A 19,722-nucleotide genomic window follows, 5' to 3' on the forward strand; every position below is an offset into this window, starting at 1 on the left:
CGCTCTACCACTTGAGCCACAGCGCCACTTCCGGCTTTTTTCTTTTTGCTTATGTGGGGCTGAGGAATCGAACCCAGGGCCTCGAGCATGCAAGGCACTCTACCACTGAGCCACCTTCCCAGCCCCTAGAGCCTATTTTGAATGTTATGAATGTTTGAAGGATATGTTAGCTGACAATTCAGTTTGTCTGCATCCATTAAATTAAGTTTCCCAACATCTTCTGAATAATCCAGCCTTTCTTTTTAACTTACAGGATAACCATCCTTAATAATTAATCAATTAAGCACATGTGTACATGTATGTGATTCTGTCCCTGTTTTATTCTGTTGATCAGTGTGTCTCCTTTGGGACCAATTTCTCAGTATTTATTAGAGCAATTCTATCTCACTCCACATACCAACTTTATTTTTCCTCAAATTTCACTTTTTATTCTCCCTGGCACATGGAAAATGCAACTACTCTTTTGGTTGGAACCCTATTGACTTTATAGATCAATTAAAGAAGGGTGATATTTTCACACTATTAAGTCATCCCACTCAGAAACATGAAATGACTCTCTAATTAAGGAGAGCATCACTGATGGCCTGTATTGCAGCCTTAAGTTTTTCCACATAAAATAGTAGCATGTTCTTGATTAAGTTAATTTTAGATGCCTTACGGTTCTTATTGCTACTCTGAATTACATTCTCTAGCTGATGGAAAGAATTATATTTTCCCCCTGACTGCAAACACACTGAGTAATCATAAGAAACAGACATGAACAGGTGCACTCATGTGGGGACTGCTGGTTTGAATACAGTAGAATGCTGCCCTGGCAGGGTAACTCACCCCGGAAAATATGACAGATTAAGCAGATCAAAGAACTGCATTTGGATAAACAAATTTTATGGGTGGCTCCTCTCCTTCTTGCCCCTTTGTACCTTGATGTGGGCCTTCAAGTGTCTAGATAAAGAGGAGAGGTAATTCAATCTTTCTTCAATATTTCTACTAGTAGAGCAATACTGTTTGTTTTTTCCTTAGCAGAGCCAATATATAGCATTCTTGGGCCTATTTTATAAGAGCCTTAATCCCTAACATACCTAATACATGAGGACTCTACCCTTAGGATCTAACAGCCACCCCAAAGTGTGTGTGTGTGTGTGTGTGTGTGTGTGTGTATGCGGCACGTGCACTAACTTGAACTTGCACTCTGGCCTGGGTGCTGTCTCTTAGCTTTTTTGCTCAAGGCTAGGACTCTATCACTTGAGTCACAGCTCCACTTTCAACTTTTTGCAGGTTTATTGGTGATTGGAGTCTCACAGACTTTTCTGCCTGAGCTGGCTTTGAATTGCAATGTTCAGATCTCAGCCTCCTGTAGCTAGGATTACAGGTGTGAGCCACAGACATCAGGCAAGGCCATCACGTTAATGCCATCCCCTTGGGGGTTAGGATTTTGAGAATAGACTAATTGACAAATTTGGGTGTGAATTTTAAGGAAGATATAGAGGAAGATATAGAAGAAGTAACCATTGGAAAAAAATGGGCGTAAATACACCAAGGTAGCAGGTTGGAGTAGGGAAAGAAGGAGATGGAAATGTCGAAGGTAGAAAAGAAAGTCAATACTTGGTAACAGAAGATAAGAGATCCTCTGAGTCTTTATCCAAAGGCATTTCCTGAGTGCCTGCTTTACCCCAATCCTAAATTCAACCAGGAATAATCAGGGTTAACCTGTTTAGCCTGTGCCCTGGAAGATACTGAGGATCCAGACACAAGGCAAGGGCACATAAGCAAGTAGACAAAGGACTAAGAAGGAAGAACACGTCCTCTTCTATGATAAAGACAGAGGGAAGAATCAGACGTAATGAGATTTAGGGAACCAAGAAAGGAAGCAATTTAGCAAGATCGTGGATCAGAGCTTTTTACCACCTCAAAAAAACCCTAACAACTAAAAATATCTGCTGTGAATAAAGGCCTCTGATGTGTAATTGGTGCCACAGGAAACAAGACAAATTATAAATGGTGTGAGTGCCAACATAAGGGGCTAGCAGAAGCAGAACTTGAGTGTGGTCAAAGGTCCACCTGTTTTAAATCATCTGGAAGGACTGTTAAACATGGTTTCCACAAAAACCATACCAGAGGCCAACTGAAGCAGACTCACTGGTGGTGGGCCAATGAGCTACATTTTTGTTCAATTATTCAGCAAACTCCACCACACCAGAACTCAAGAAGCACTAATGCAATTGTGCTAATCCTGACTGGGTTGCTAGTTTCTTCTGTCAAGATTCAGCATTGCATTTCTTAATAGTGAAGTTTCTACCAGATCTCAGTGGCACACCTGTAACCCTAGCTACTCTGGAGGCTGAGATCTAAGAATTGCAGTTCAAAGTCAGCCCAGGCAGAAAAGTTTTTGAGACTCATATAGAGAGCATTAGCCTTGAGTATGAAAGCTAAATGACAGCACCCAGGTCCTTAGCTCAAACCCCAATACTAGCACAAAAAGCAGGGGAACAAAGAGCTGGAAGCATACTTTAACTGATATAGCACTTTCCTGGAATGTATGAAGCACTTGATTCAATCCTCAATACTGAAAGGGGGGGGGGAAATTCTGTTAAAATTACTAAAGTTTATAGAAAAGTTGGTTCATTGCTTTGTTTCTCCTCAAGTAGGTCTCTTTTCCTTTATTATTGCATTCTAAATTGCAATGGCAATAATAGTTCCTCTAGAAATATATTATGTATTCAAGATACTATATATATATACTATAAATATACTATATATTCAATCAACTTGTTAAATTCAAAAATTTTAAAGCAATATCCATTTTTAAAATGCCTTTAAAATGCCTTTAGGGTATACTACAAAAAAATTCTCATAGATCGCAGTAGAAGAATCTACATTCTAACATTTTAATTTGAAATCATACTAGTCATTGAATAACTTTCATAAGTTCAATTATAGATTGTTTTATTTGGCAAGAAATCTATCTTAGGTGGTTGAATAGATGTGTGTAATGGCTTCAAAATATGTTCAACTCTGATCTTCTAGCCATAACTTTTGTTGATTTTCCTTAGCTCTTTCTAACCTATTTAAAGCAGACACAGACACTGTCGCTTCCCAACTAAAAATTGAATCTGAAGAGTTTCTCAGGAGATAGACCATTGCCACACAGAACTTTTCCTCTCAGGTACCTTCCTATAGATCAACACTTCATAAATGAAAGAAGGTAAGTACAGCAGAGTCTATCCGTTCCATGGAATCACTTCAAAAAAAAATGAGTGGCATTTAGTGAATCTCCCATTCATTCACACAATAGGCACAAACAATAGTAGAGCCCACAGTTGTGGTGCAATCCACTAGCAACAGGTCAGGCATTGTCCTAATTATTCCTGCGTCCCACATGCAACTCTAGGAAGAATTCTAACAGCTTCAATGAATCCACACCTCTGTTCTGCTCAGGACACACTGCTTGTTTCCAGCTGTTTCATCCTCCCCCTACACCCATCCCACAATCCATCCCCATCTTCTCCCTGGCCTCATCTCTGGCTACTCTCAGGCAGGAGCAAGAGCCTGTTTTTCCAATCTTCCTTGCCAGTTACCACCTGCCTTAAGATATGAGGAGGAGGAGTATCATTATTATTATTCATTATTATGTCCAAGTACTTGTACAAAGAGGTTTCAATTGCACATATCAGTTTATGAACACAATGCTTCTCATCATTCTCTCTCATCTTTCTCAATTCTCTCCATCCCTTCAATTTTTCTAGCTCCATTTTCACACATCTATATTCACCCCCTTAATGATTTATATCTGTGAGCTGGCTGAACATCCATCAGCAAAACAGAAATCCCAAATTAATATTCTAATGATACACCTCAAGCTCTTAGGAAAAAGAAAAACAAGTCAAACCCAAATCTAGTATATGAAAAAAATATAATAGAGAATAGGTTAGAAAATAAATGAAGTAAAGGCAAAAAGAAGCACACAGAGAAGTAACAAAACAAAAAGTGAGTTCTGGGAAAAGACAGACAAAAATCGATAAGCCCTTAATAAGTCTGACTAATAGAAGAAGAGAAATCATCCACATAATTAAAATTACAGATTGAAAAGGGGAGGGAATATCACAACAAATGTAAGTGAATTCAGAACATTCTACGGTTATAATGTCTCAAGTCTTTATGCCAACAAACTGAAAAATCTAGTAAAAAAAAAGAAAGAAAGGGATGCACTGTTAGATAACATAAATGTACCAAACTTGAGCCAAGAAAATATAAATCACTTAAATGGATCTATTACAACTGCTTTAAGACCTTTTCAGTTGTTGTCACCTTGGTCTGGAATGCTCATTCCCAGGTGGCCCCATGGTCACCCCTCACCCCTTCCACATCTCCAGTCCTAAGTCTCTGCGAATGCCTGCCCTGTCCATCTTACCTAAAAGTTTACAGGTCCTCCTCACGCTTCCAGCCTCCCTGCTCAGCTTCCTGCTGGCATGTTTTTTGTTTTTCTTATTTATTTTGTCTCCTTGCTAGAATATAAGTTCTGTCTAGTTCATTGCCATGCTTCCAGTGCCCAGAAAAGTCCATAGTAGCCAGGCACGGTGGCTCACACCTGTAATCCTAGCCACTCAGGAGGCTGAGATCTGAGGATCGCAGTTCAGAGTCAGCCTGGGGAGGAATGACTGTGAGACTTTGATCTCCAATTAACCACCAGAAACCTGGAAGTGTCACTGTGGCTCAGAGTGGTAGAGTGCTGGCCTTGAGTGAAAAAGCTCAGGGACAGTGCCTAGGTCCTAAATTCAAGGCTTACAATCAACAAAGAAACAAGAAAGAAAGAGAGAAGAAAGAAAGAAGAGGAAGGAAGGAAGGAAGGAAGGAAGGAAGGAAGGAAGGAAGGAAGGAAGGAAGGAAGGAAGGAAGGAAGGGAGGGAGGGAGGGAGGGAAGAAAGGAAGATAGTATACAGTAGGAGCTCCATAATTGCACACTGAATTAATGAAAGAATTTACCTTCATCATGCATGGTGAAGAATTTTAACTATGGAGCACTGAAAATCAATCGTAACAGATTTACCAGGAGTCACTTGCAATTACTCCTTTACTAGGGCTAAAGCAGAGTCTTTAAGTCCTTTAGCTCCTGGTGCATATTACTATTTAATAATTGCATATTCTTTGGCTCAACCTAATGTGTTTTCTGGGTTTGTGACAGATGCATTTCAGTCTTACACAATATTTATCATCTGATCATTCTCCAAATCTGTTTTACACGTTGTGTTTTGAACACTCTATGTTGGAATATTCCTTGGTATTAAAAAAAGAAACAATTGGAAGGCACAGAACTAGAAGCATGGGCACAAATCAAATACAAAGACTGGCTTCATAAGGTGGCATCTAGGACATGACTTTGACCAGGATAATAATTCTCTTTCTAAAGCATCTGAGTGTAGGTGCTGACTGCAGGCAATCTGTTCTCTGTGGGAAGTACAAGAAGCATTAGTGAGGTCTGCCGACCACCAAACCTCTCCTTGTCCTCCACCAGGGGCTCAGCCTTTCTGTACACCCATGCTGGCTCTGCTTACCTTCAGAGCCACCTGTTCCAGCCCAGCTGTTTTCTGTGACTAGTGACTGACAGAGAATTCCACTCACCAGCTTGCCAATCATGGTGAAAAATGTGGAGAGCTAGTAGACTCTTAATCAGTCCCCATGAAATATTCTTTAAACAGCATCCAAACTGGGGGAATGCCAGTACAATCCTCGTGCTGGCTAAGCAAGACAGGCTGGGAAGTTCATGGAACCAGGCAGCCCTAGGTTCAAATTCCAACCTAAAGGTTTTAAAATAAACGCCTCGTGTTTAAGTAAGAACATTGTGAACTTCACAATGGTGTGATTGAAGCATTATGTTTCTCACTTTACAGATGAGGAAATTGAGACTATTCAAAAGGAGGAATATGGAGGAGGAAATGGTGGTCTTGAATGCTAGACCACTTACTCCTTTCTCTTCCATCATCAATAACAAGAAGAGGAATTAGAAAGAGGGAACCCTACTAGCATAAAAAGAATGGATCAAAGTTCTGATTTTTCTTTTTATTTCTTTTTTTTTCTTTTTTTTTAATTGTGAAAATACTGTACAGAGGGGTTACAATTACATGGGCAAGGTAATGAGTACATTTCCTATCAAGCATTGTAGCCTCCTCCTTTGTTTCCCCTTCCCATTCCTTTCCATCTCCTCCCCTTCCCCCTCCAGGCCCCCCCATGCCAAAGTTGTAAAGTTCATTTTTCGACATAATGTCTTGTACATCTCATTGTTGCAATGGGTCCACCTGTATCCCTATTTAAACAGTTTGTTTTTTATTCCCTTCCCCTCCACAAATTATACCAACATCAAATACAGTGAAAACGGGTTATACCATGGGGAAGGGACATACAAAACAACAAAGAAATATCTTATAAATATGTTAGAAACAATAGCAAGAAAGAAAAAACATTTGAGTCCTTATCTTGGGGTTCATTTATCTGACCATTTCTGCATGTCTCAGACATATACTAGTTATTGCAAGTAAGGGAAACCATGGGACCTATGTATCTTTGGGCCTGGCTTACTTCACTTGAGATACCACCTCGCTCCAGTTAAAATGGCTATAATCAAGAACTCTAATACCACCGGTTGTTGAGGGGATGTGGCTAAAAGGGAACCTTACTGCATTGTTGGTGGGAGTGTAAACTTGTTCAACCACTTTGGAAAGTAGTATGGTGGTTCCTCAAAAGACTCCACATAGAGCTCCCCTATGACCCAGCAGTCCACTTTTGGGCATTTACCCAAATGATCACAAACAAGACCATACTAAAGCTGCCAGCACAACTATGTTTATTGCAGCACTATTTACTATAGCTAAGATATGGAACCAACCCAGATGCCCCTCAGTAGATGAATGGATCAAGAAAATGTGGTATATATACACAATGGAATTCTATGCCTCCATCAGAAAGAATGATGTTGCCCCATTTGTTAGGAAATGGAAAGACTTGGGAAAGTTCTGACTTTTCTATTCTCATTCTGCATGGTTCTGTCAACCACTCAAATTTTTATGCAATGTGTGTGCCAGTACTGGTGCTTTGAACTCGGGGCTTGGGCAAGCTTTTTGTCAGTCATAGGGCCTAAACTGTGGGCCTGGGCGCTGTCCCAGATCAAGGGTGGCGCTCTACCACTTGAGCCACAGCACCACTTCCAGCTTTTTCTGATTATATGGTGCTGAGGAATCAAACCCAGAGCCTCAGGCGTGCAAGGCAAGCACTCTATTACTGAGCCACCCTCTCAACCCCGTGGGCAAGCTTTTTCACTCAATGCTAGTGCTGTACCACCTGAGCCACAGCTCCACTTCTGTCCTTTTGGTAGTTAATTAGAGATAAGAGTCTCATAGATGGGCAGGCTTTCAACCACAATCCTGTGTAGCTATGATTACAGGTAGAAGCCACTGGCATCCAGCTTGAACTTACTTTGTCATATACCAAGTGGTGCAAATGATGCTTACTTCAGAGCTGAGAATATTGGCTGTAGCTCATTTGTAGAGTACTTACCTTGCATGTGCTTGGGTTCAAATGCCCAGCACAGCAAAAAAAAAAAAAAAAGTACTTACAGAGGTGAAAATCTTAAGGTTAAACCACAAATACAGTTAAAGATTCAATGGAATGAGACAAAATCTATAATTATTCTTCATATACAGAAAATCATTTCATCACTGAGCTAACAACACAACTAGAAATAAGAGCTCGTTTTATTTAGTGTGGGAATCACCTGCTATCTCTAAGAGAAGCACAGAAAAAATATTCTGTGGGAAAGATGCTCATCCAGTGGAACTTACCATGAGTAATAAATAATAACAATTACTTTATTAGTCCAGGCAAAGAATTTTGTGTGTGCATGCTGGTACCTGGATGCTGTCCCTTAGCTTTTTGGTTCAAGGCTAGTGTTCTTCCACTTAAACCATACCTCTATTTCTGGCTTTTTGCTGGTTAATTAGAGATAAGAGTCTCATGGAGTTTTATGCCTACGCTGCCTTTGAACTGTGATCCTCTGATCTCAGCCTCCTGAGAAGCTAGAATTACAGTCATGAGCCACCAAAGGAATTATTTTAATATTTCTACCTGCTGAGTTATTGGCTCTGCCATTTTATCAAATCAAGATATTTCATTTAAGAGCATTCACATTTTGGAAATCTTTTTTTTTTGCTCTATAGGACAAATGTAACCATATCTCCATGATTTAAGAGTTGTGCAGATTTAGTTTTGTGAACTACACTTAAACTTTACTTCCTAATATGTTTGGTTTTGTATTAGGAATTAATTCTTTCCATCCCAAATAAAAGTCAAGTCTGTATCTTCTTCATCATATTCTTTTCTTGTTGATAGTAATTTAGTCTCAGGAAAAAAATAGAATTAGGAAGAAATAAAACACAGGACAGAAAAAAAACAGTGATCATGTAAAAGTAAAATGCAAAAATTAAAATAACTCAGGGTATAGTTTTCAATAAGCTAACAGAGCTGAGTTTTAAAATGACTAATCTTCATTATGCTGAAAAAATACCCTAACTACAAATTAGAATTTGGAAGCCCATTCTTTGAATTTCATTTGCTTCATGAAAACCTCCAAGAAACATATCAGACAAAATTTATTTACAAATGAGAAACTTGGGGATTTTAAATGGTTAGTGTTTTCCTGGCTTTTCTTTTTTTTTTAATTCTGACAATATGTGTTATTACTAGGCCAGTTTCTACTAAAGTATAGTTTATTAAAGATAGACAGAAAAGAAGATAAATTTTTCCACAGATGCTCCCGTCGGGTAACTGACACATATCCACAATGCATTCACACATTTTGCTATCTGCCTATTTGAATGACAGAATAAGAACAAGCATCCTGATCGTCTAGATGAAAATTGAAGACAGCTTTTATGGATACAACTCCCCCCTCCAAAAGTAAAAAATAAAAAGATGCTTTCAGAAATGTGATTGGCAAACTTGAAATTGTTCTTGTTGATCACGACGCGTTGGAGGCATGACTTCTCTGAAGAAACACTAGATCTCGTAACAAAAATATCTTTAAATCTTTTAGATAGCCAGTCCACAGGGAAAGGTTTAAGAAAGGATCAAAGCTTGTCCTTTCAGCTCGAATTATTCCATTACAGCCGAATGTGACATAATTACAAAAGATGTTGGATGTGGAATCTCATCAGGATTATCTGACACTCATCTTTGTTGAAAAAGTCTCCCCAGCTGTTGCTCCGATCGCACAAATGTGACACAAGAACAAAGTACAAAAGTCCGTGTAAGTGACCACTGCTTGGGGTGAGCTTAGCTTCCTTAGACCATTTTGTGACTTTCCACAATCATCAATGGTATTTTTTTTAATAACATAGCAAACATTGTCCCAAATACATTCCCATTTTCATCTGTAAGATATCTTTAAAAACATGAAATCAAAGCAGCAGCTAGAGAGGTTCTTTTTTTTTCTTTTTTTTTTCTTTTTCCTTTTTGGCAAGTTTGTGTTCAGTTCAGCCAAACTCATTTGGCTGGAAACATTTCGATCAGAAGTGATCATTTCTACCTCCTATGCAAGTCAACCTCTGCTCCTATTTTTTTTTAATACATTCTTATCTTAATTTAGCTGTGCTCACTATTCTGGGGCCTGCTAATGGCTTTACTAGTCCAAATTCGGGAGATGAGGAATGACTTCAAAAGAGTGCTTATGACACTGAAAATGAAATAAGCTGAATAAATATTTAATTTCCTACTAGGTTGAAGAAGTTCTGACCATCGCATTTAAAATTTGAAAAAGATGTGTGTGTGTGTGTGTGTGTGTGTGTGTGTGTGTGTGTGTGTGTGTGTTTGTAAGCATTTGCCAGAGTTGCTTTTTGAAATGTCACTACGGAAGCTCCATTGTAAAATATAACATCAAACATAAAATGTTAGATAATGACTCATTCCCAAGGATTTGGGGAAAGCAAAAAAAAAAAAATACTTTTCTTCCCTTCCTTGTCGTGGATTACATTTTCTTCATACATTATTAATGAAGTTAAACTTCTAGTAACATGCCAAATGTGGTGCACAGGAGATCTGTGCTTAATCCAACACAAAACAGGCTCAGTCACATAACGAGAGAAACAAGAACAAATGTCAACAGTTTCACACTGGGACTAGATTAAACAGCCCGTACTTACTGATTTCTTACACAAGGATTATCTCACTTTTACTGCTCTGAGAAGGAAGGCCACACTTCTCTTACATTAACACAGAAATGCACCTGAGAGAGGGAAATGCAGAAAAGAAAAAAAAAAGCTTCCTCCTCTCTCCCCTTCAATCTTATGGCCATGGAAACCTGATTTATTAAATACCACCGACTTAAGCCATTGTTTGGCTAATGGGCTACATCAAAAATGTCTACTAGTGATATACAAGTATTAATACCATAGAGATCAAATATAATATGGCTTCTCATTGAACTCTGATTAGATCGTGCTTAAAATAACTGGTGTTTACTGTTTACTCTTGTACTTGCTAGGTTCAAAAAGCTCTCTGGCTTAGGTGGTGGCTGGATTCCTTACAGGCGATATTAATGTTGAAAGAGTTTAAGGATTTTTTTTTCCCTTTAATCCTTAGAGGCTGAGGCTTGCTGCCCTCACATAAGCAAACTTCCATTGACTTCAGTGAAGAGTTTAGCAGTTGCATAAAAGTCACAGAAGCTGTCTTACTCAAAGGGTTTGTGTTCATGGAAAGTGTAGTATTCAGAACTTCTATCAGCTAGGTCTAGACGGCTCACCATCAAGATGTCTAAAAACAAATATATGTGTTTACTCATTTACTTTTATTGACTTAGGCTTCAGAATGTAAGCATTTATATGACTTCAAAAAGCAGAAAAATTGATCCCCCATCGAACATATACTCCATTCTAAAATTTTCCAATGTGTCTTTACTTAAGAGGTTCTCAAGTGTACTAGTTTTAAAAAAAAAATTTGAAATAACAAGATTCTGCATACTTGATCAACATGGTTTTTGTACCCATCCTAGTATTTAAATTCAGGACCTGGGCACTGACCCTGACCTTCTGTGCTCAAAGCTAGCCCTCTACCACTTGACTCACAGCTAAACTTCTGGCTTTGGGGGTGGTTAATTGGAGATAAGAGTCTCCCCGACTTTCCTGCCCAGACTGTCTTGAAACCATGATCCTCAGATCTCAGCCTCCTGAGAAACTCAGATTATAGGTATGAGCCACCAGCGCCCAGCTGAAAAGAGTATGCAAAATAAATTCTGATGATTTGGAAAATCTTGATGAAATGGACTTAATCAAAAGAAAATATGACCTACAAAGCTTACTTTAAAAAAAGATATTCATTTTACTGCTACTCACTTGTCATTCTTATACATTAGGAGCAGAGCTGTAAATTACAGGACTCTGACCAGTTAACCCCTTCGAGGCCAGATATCTATCCAAAATTGTTCAACACTCAGTTTCTGAGAAATAATCCCAGCTTTTTCACCTAGTTCCTTCATTTCCTGACAGCTTTAATCCTGTTCCAAATCTAATACAATTATTATCTGCTTTCCCTTATCCCCCATTGCCACAAATAAATGCAAGCTCCATACTGGAAAAAAAATTTTTGAGAGAAACTTTACCTTACAGGGAATGTTATCCTACAATAGGCATCCTTAACTATTTGCTAACTTGCCATGGTTCACATACCAGCTACACACCAGTTAGCGAATGAAACATTTAGTCACTTAAAACTTTTTACTTATGTGATACGAAACAGTGGCTCATTGTACAGTTCAAATGCAAATCTGAAACAACTGTTGAGACAATTCTAGCAATAAAAATGAAGCAGCAAAAAAAAGGAGGAAAATAGTAGGAGAGAGCAAGGGAAGGAGGAACAATATTCAAAAAGAAATGTACTCTTTTTCTGACTTATGTAACTTTAACCCCTTTAAAATCACCTTTACCTTTACTACATGTATAAAATAAAGCCTTGAAAAATAGAGAGGTTTGTCTATTTGCTATGATTTGAGGAAAAATTGGCAGCCAATGTCCTTTTCAGTTTACCTAAAAAATGAACTATTCATCCTTTTTTTTTTGTCAGTCATGGGGCTTGAACTCTGGGCCTGGGTCTTGTCCCTCAGCTCTTAAGCTCAAGGCTAGTGCTCTACCACTTGAGCCACAGTGCCACTTCCAGTTTTCATGGACTTTCCTGCTTGGGCTGGCTTTGAAGTGTAATCAGCCTCCTAAGTAGCTAGGATTACAGGCATGAGCCACTGGTGCTGGGCTCTGAACTATTCATCTTTTAGAACAACTCTCTAAGGTAAGCACAGTGATCAGTAATAAAACCTATATTTGGCATATATAGTATATATGGCATATATACTCTATATAATGTATACATACTATATATACTATGTCTACTATATGTAAAAGATATCTCATATATGTAGTATATGGTATATATAATATATAGTATATATTACTGGTATATACAATATATGATATGTGTAATATAATATGTATTATATACATTATATATTATATGTAGTATACTTTATAGTAAATAGTATGATATATAGTATAACATACAGTTTTATTACATATAGTTTTATTATTTTATTATGTGTGTGTGTGTGTGTCCAAGGCTTGGTCAACAAGGTAGAACACAATTGGAAGTAATGGAAACTTTAAAGGATGAGGCCTAGTGTCAGAATGCTGTGTCCCCCCAAATTTTTCATGCTGGAACCTAACCCTCAACGTAAGGCTATCTTCAGGTGGAGTTTTAGGGGGAGTGATTAGGTTATAAAGGCAAAATTTTATGACCAAGATTAATTCTTGTAGAGAAACAGACTCCAGGCAAAGCACAGTGGTCACTCCTATCATCCCAGTTCTGTAAGAGGCTGAAACTCTAAGGATCACAGATCCAGCCCATCCCAGGGAAAATGTTCACAAGACTCCATCTCAACAGAAAAGGGCTGGGGGTGGCACTTCAGACCTGTCGTCATAGCTACACAAGAAGGATAAATAGGAAGATCATGTTTCAAGCCACCGTGGACAAAAAGTAAGATGCTATACCAAAAATAATAGAGCAAAAATGACTGGAGGTATGACTCCAACAGTGGAGTACCTGCCTAACAAAACCCTGAGTTCAAACCCAAAGACCATAAAAATGTATACATAAACAAATAAAGACAGGAATGCCCCTGGCCACTTCAGTGACCACAGAACCCAGCAAAAATAAGAGCTATCCGTAAACCAGAAAGTAGTCCCTCCTCCAACCTCCTAACCCCCAGAACTATGAAAACATCAACGTTTACTTTCATTCTCAAGTTAACCTTATGAAGTTGCACAAAGGGGTTTCAACTCAACCTATCAATGTATGAGTACAATGCATCTTGATCAATGTCATTGCTTTCATAGTTCTCTCCCATCCCTCCCAGCCTTACAAAACAAACCCCTCCATTTACCTGTTTTCATTTCCATGGATGTACATTGACTATCATGATAGCATTCTTCCATCTGTTCCTCCTCACCTTGACCTCACGTACTCCCAGTAACACACATTCCAGCTTCCTGTATTCATGTTCTTAAACTATAAGTTAGTTGTTCAAAGGAGGTACAACACTGGAATTCTCCCCTGCATAACAGGTTTGTGTAAATATGCATATGACCCAGTACATGTTTCCATACGTGTTTATAATTTAGAGCTAACTTCCATACATAAAAAGCATGAGTTTTTGTTTGTTTGGGTTTGCTTATTATCTTTAAGTAGTTGTACAAAGGAGTTGCTGTTCAACATGCAGTTTATGAATACTTGACCAACACCATCCCTTTTCTAATTCTTACCCCTTCCATCCAACCCACCCCTTCCCTTACTTGTCTTAATTTTATAGGAAATACATTGCGTTTTGGGCTACCCCCTCCTTCTTTTCTTCATTTTTCTACCGTCTACCCTTGGTCCCATTCTTTTCAAGTACCCAGTTCCTAGTGTTTATGTTGCTGAACTTCGGTTTTGCTTTTCTCAGGAATAACCATGTTTGAGTCCTCCCGTATCTACCATCTTTGAGTTAATGCATTTGTATACACTTGCATGCCACCAAAATAGTCACTTACATGCTTATAAACTAATTCTAGCTTCCACATTTGAGAGAAAACATGCAACTTTTGTCTCTCTGAGCCTGACTTACATCACTTAAACCTAATTTGTTTCCAGGTTGTTGCATTCCCTTGCAAATTATGCACTATGATTCTTACTAATGGATGAGTAAAATTCCACCAAATACCACACTTTCTTGATCCATTTGCCCCATTAAGGAGTGATATTGAGGGGTGTTTGGGCTGATTTGTTTTGTTTTGGATAAGCCCAAACTCTGCTATTGTTACGGCCACCATCAGAACTAAGGCAGAAACCCTCCCGAAAGGTCCAGCCTTGACTCTTAAGTGTGAAGCTCTGGGATCTGCAACATACTATGAACATAAACTCATGAACACCAAACAAGGGAATTCAAGATTAGGATAAACTTGGGAAAAAGTCAACCAAAAAAAATTATTTGTGAAAAGTGAGGAGGTACAAAATAACTTGAAGGAAGAAAAAAACATGAGTAAGGAGGAAAGAAAAAAATTCTTCCAGTGTGTATCTTTAGTTGAAAGAGGAAAGATAGAGAGATTGGTTGCCTTTGATTATTATCCAGTAGTGCTGTTTCCTGGGTTTACAAACAGGGCAAGACAGAAGCATTCCATAGACTTCTGTGGGCTGGAATCCTGCTCCTGAATGAAGCTCCTCCCCACCCCCACCCACCACCCCAACATCACTCTGATAGCCACTGCTTTGGCTGTCCTACCCCTAACCTTCTCATTTAACAGCCTTTTTGTTCAAGTTAAATATCTGTGACAAACAACAATAGCTAGAGTGTCTTGTTACAGCATGATGAAAAGGTCAGCTTGTTATTTATTTCCATTCTGTGATGATATTGTGGTAATGTTTATAACTTAAATATGCCTTTGGAGGGTACTCTTACCTTCTCTATTTATAACTGGCCTTTGGTTCATGGCACAGCAGTTGTACCCAGCTTTTTTCACATGTGACTGGCACACACGCAGCTAGAATATTGTCAATGATGATTGCAGTTGACTCTTCTCATAGTGTACAGTGCCATTCTGTCTGACAGTAGCTGCTAATAGCACCATGACTAATTAGTTCTGCTATACAAGTATTTTTCCTACTATTGATTACCACTTGGGAAATGATCAATTCAGGAAGAAATAAACATTCTGCCTGATGATTCACTCTCTGATGTTTTTGTATTTCTCTCTTTGTTTTGTTTTGTTGGTTGTGGGCCTGGGCACTGTCCCTGAACATTTTTGCTCAAGGCTAGTGCTCTACCATTTTGAGCCACAGCTCCACTTCTAGTTTTCTGGTAGTTAATTTAAGATAAGATCTCCAAGACTGGCTGGGAAAGTGGCTCAGTAGTAGACCGCTTGCCTTGCATGCATGAGGCCCTGGGTTCAATTCCTCAGCACCACATAAGCAAAAAGAAAAAAAGCCAGAAGTGGCACTGTGGCTCAAGTGGTAGAGTGCTAGCCTTGAGCTGAAGAGCTGAGGGACAGCGCCCAGGCCCAGAGTTCAGGCCCCACGACCAGACCAAAAAAAAAAAAAAAAGATCTCCAAGACTTTCCTTCTCAGTCTGGCAGATCTCAGTCTCCTGAGTAGCATGAGCCACCAGCTCCTAGCTTGTAATTCTCTTTTAAGTCTTCAGTATACAAATTTGAATGGTATAAACATGCATCCAATTTCCCATTGAAGTAACATTTTCCTTTGGGTGTTCTTACGAATGTGTGCTCCTATGACTTTAGCTGATTATATTATTTGCTAATTAGGCAAATTCAATCTCCAGTTCAATTTCCATGTAGTTTAAATTATTTTGATCTATGCCATTTCCAAAGGATCCAACCAAACTACATAGCCTTAGAAGTGCATAGCTACAGTTCATCAAGCAAAAGACCTCTTCTCAGATACTCTGTACTTTATATTCTACATAGTCCAAAGAAAATACTGGTTTGGATTTAAATACTAAATGGATTTTAGAAGATAATAGACTCATAAAGCTTGAGGAATATGGGATCAGTGTTCATCATTGATCATTGGCCACTTTCTTTATAACTGGATGTGAAGCACCCTTGTGGAAATCAAGAGATTTGAAGACTTCCAGTTTTATCAAAATCCTTCTAGGCAAAGTATTTTAAAAATGGAAAGGATCTTTGGATAAAGAAAAAGATAGATATTTACGGGCTCAAAGTTATATTCAATCAGTTTTTAGGATGCCTTTGAGATGTTCACATCACCAAGGCCAGGCTTTTTTGGAACATCAGTGAGAGGTGAACAATTAGCATGCAAGTTCAGTGTAAGGATAGATAGAAAAGCATGTCCTTCATAGACTCTTCCAGTTATAGCTAACCACCCAGTTCTATCTGTAAACCTGTCATACAGAGCTCTCAGAATGAGAGTTTTCAGTTTTCTGAAAGTATTAAAATAAAGGCTCAATAATATATATTATATTGTTATATTATATTTTTTAAATATTAATTTAAACAGCATGGAAGACATTTCCAGCATTTATGAGCATGCCTGCCAAATGTGAATCCACTAAAGATAAAGAAGAGGAAGCAACCATTAAAATAGTAAATAAAAGTATTTTCTTGCTGTCTGAGAGAAAGCAAGTGTAAAGCTCTTTAGCCTTTCATACCTGTTCCCTTAAATAAAATGATAAAATGAATTTAATTAATAAAACAAATATTGCAAGTCTATTTTATTATAAGTTAATTTAATATGAGTGATACTGTGGACTAAAATTGTGAAGGCAATTCAAAATAGAAAAACAAAATCACAGCAATGGCATTTATAATCCTAACTACTCAGAAGATTGAGATCTGAAGATCACAATTCAAATCCAGCCCAGGCAAACAAATATGAGAGACCCTTCTGTCCAATTAATCAACAAAAAGCCAAATCTGGAGGAGTGGCTCAAATGTAGAGCACCAGTTGTGATCTAAAAAGCCAAGCAAGAAGCCAGGTGCTGGTGGCTCACACCTGTAATCCTAACTACTCAGGAGGCTGAGATCTGAGGGTCATAGTCAAAACCAGCCTGAGCAGGAAAGTCCAAGAGACCCTTATCTCCAGTCAACCCCCAGAAAACCAGAAGTGAAGATGTAGCTTAAAGTGGTAGAGTACTAGCCTTGAGCGAAATTGCTCAGGGACAACACCCAGGCTGAGTCAAGCTCCAGGAGTAACAAAAAAAAAAAAAAGAAAGAAAAGAAAAGACAAGACCAAATAAAATATTCAATATTCTAACTACTCTGTAAACAAGTTATTTTCAGAATAAACAGTCAAAGAGGAAAAGCAGATGATTGAAAGGGTCAAAAGGAATCTTATTAAGCAATCATATTGCTTAATAAATGATTTGTCATTGCTTTCTGATAATTCCAGGTATACTGACCTGAAAACAAATACCAAGTGTTAGCTAGGTTTTGTATTCTCAACCCATCCAGAGTATATATTCCTGACTTATTTGTAAAAAGAATTTTTTTAAAAAAAGAAACTTCTCAAATGTAATTAAAATTATTTACTACTTCAGTTAAATATTCTTTTTTTTTTTTTTTTTTTTTGGTCAGTCCTGGAGCTTGAACTCAGCGCCTGAGCACTGTCTGGGCTTTTTCTGTTTATGTGGTACTGAGGAATCGAACCTAGGGCTTCATGCATGCTAGGCAAGCACTCTACCACTAAGCCAATTCCCAGCCTAACCATTCATTTTTCATTTTCTTTTTTTTTTCTTTTTTTGCCAGCTGTGGGGCCTGAACTCTGGGCCTGGGCACTGTCCCTCAGCTCTTCAGCTCAAGGCTAATGCTTTAGCACTTGAGATGCAGCGCCACTTCCAGCTTTTTCCGCTTCTGTGGTGCTGAGGAATCGAACCCAGAGCCTCATGTTTGCAAGGCAAGCGCTCTACCACTGAGCCACCTTCCCAGCCCCCATTTCTAAATTTTAAATTGCTACCTATCTCATTTTGGGGGGGATTTGCCACTTTGACATTTCAAATGATGGAAGTGTATTAACCTTCATCAAATTGGGAACTGCACACTCAGCAGAACGACCGCGATGCCAGCAATGGGAATTGCCTTTCGGGTCTAATTTACATGTGTTTGACGAAGGATACAATCCAGCTGTTGTAGTGATTTCACTCTTGGATGACTTCCCTTTGGGCCACCTCCTGCCTCCTGATAGCTTTCTACTGTTTATTCATGTGTTCTATTGATTGACAACCCTGAACCATGTCATTACATCCTTTTAAAAAGATATGACTTTACCAGACCTGTCACATATGACCAAAGAATTAGCCAAATTTTTAGAATTAATGACCCACTTACTGTATGGTTAAAACAATGGCTTGGGAAAATGGGAGGGCATAATAACCAATATTGATACCCCATGTTTGTCAAGACTTGGGGGACCATCTTAATTGGATGCCGTGTCGTACTTGTATCAGGGGGCTAATTCTCAGGTTTATTAAAACCACTTTAACAAAACAGGTCCACACATCCTATCAGTTGCTGTTGACACCGAGGTCAATAATTAGATCCAAAAACTTGTTAAAAGACTTTGAAGAAAAGAGTTAAAATGCAAGTGGGGTGGGGAGATTATTGTATGTTGTATTTCTTTGTAAGACTCCACTTTTATTTGCCCTGTTCCAGGTTCTTTTTCTGTACTCTTGTTTGGCTGAGCCCTCCTCCCTATGTCTGTGAAATTTGCCCAGACTTTTCCTACTAGATTGTTTATCTGCTAAAAGTCCACTAGCAAGATTCCCACTCTTTCAGTTTAAAGGTTGAATGTTAGCCAATTGAGAGAGACTGTAAACACAAGCCTAACCAATCCAGATGAGGACAAGGGCTCACTACATCAGGATTAAAAAAAGCACAGGTACACATTCTTTTGATTTGTATACTCTTTTGCTATAAAAGTAAATTTTGCTTTTCTGGGGGGAAAAAGCCTTCTTTTTAAAGCCTCTATCTCAACTCTTCATATTGCAATGAATTTGGAATCATTTCCAGTAATACTATATATAATATATCACAGAAAGGATTTATTAAGTATAATATGAAAATAAATGGCTGGAAAACAGGAAATAGCTTGATGCTATTTGCTTTCTTAGGAATCTCTCTGACTTCTTGAAGAACAGAGTGAGAGTGAGTACCAATAAAAAAAAATGAAGAAAAAAACAGGCCCAGAGTTTAAGACCCACAACTGACAAAAAAAGAAAAAGAAAAGAAGAAAAAAGTGTCACATCCAGACATGATGTATGTTGGAAGTTGAACAGACAAAAAGCTTCTGATAGATTTAATGTGATTGAAAACAGTACTTACCAAGAATGATATCCAGGATCCTTGCTTATAACTCTAGTCATAAGTTAGAGGCTAGTACACCTGTGCTCTTTATTACCAGGACCAGGAGACTGAGACTCGAGGATCACAATTCATAGCTAGCCCTGGCAGGAAAGACCTTAAGACTCTTATCTCCAATTAAGCAACAAAAAGCCAGAAGTGGAGGTGTGACAGTGCCAGTTTTGAGCAGAAAAGCTAAGGAACAGTGCCCAGGAGGAGGAGGAAGAAGAAAAAGAAGAAGGAGAAGGAGAAGGAGAAGGAGGAGGAGGAGGAGAAGAACAAGGAGAAGGAGAAG

Source organism: Dipodomys ordii, unplaced genomic scaffold (genome assembly GCF_000151885.1).
Source record: "Dipodomys ordii isolate 6190 unplaced genomic scaffold, Dord_2.0 Scaffold70, whole genome shotgun sequence".
Classification (NCBI taxonomy): domain Eukaryota; kingdom Metazoa; phylum Chordata; class Mammalia; order Rodentia; family Heteromyidae; genus Dipodomys; species Dipodomys ordii.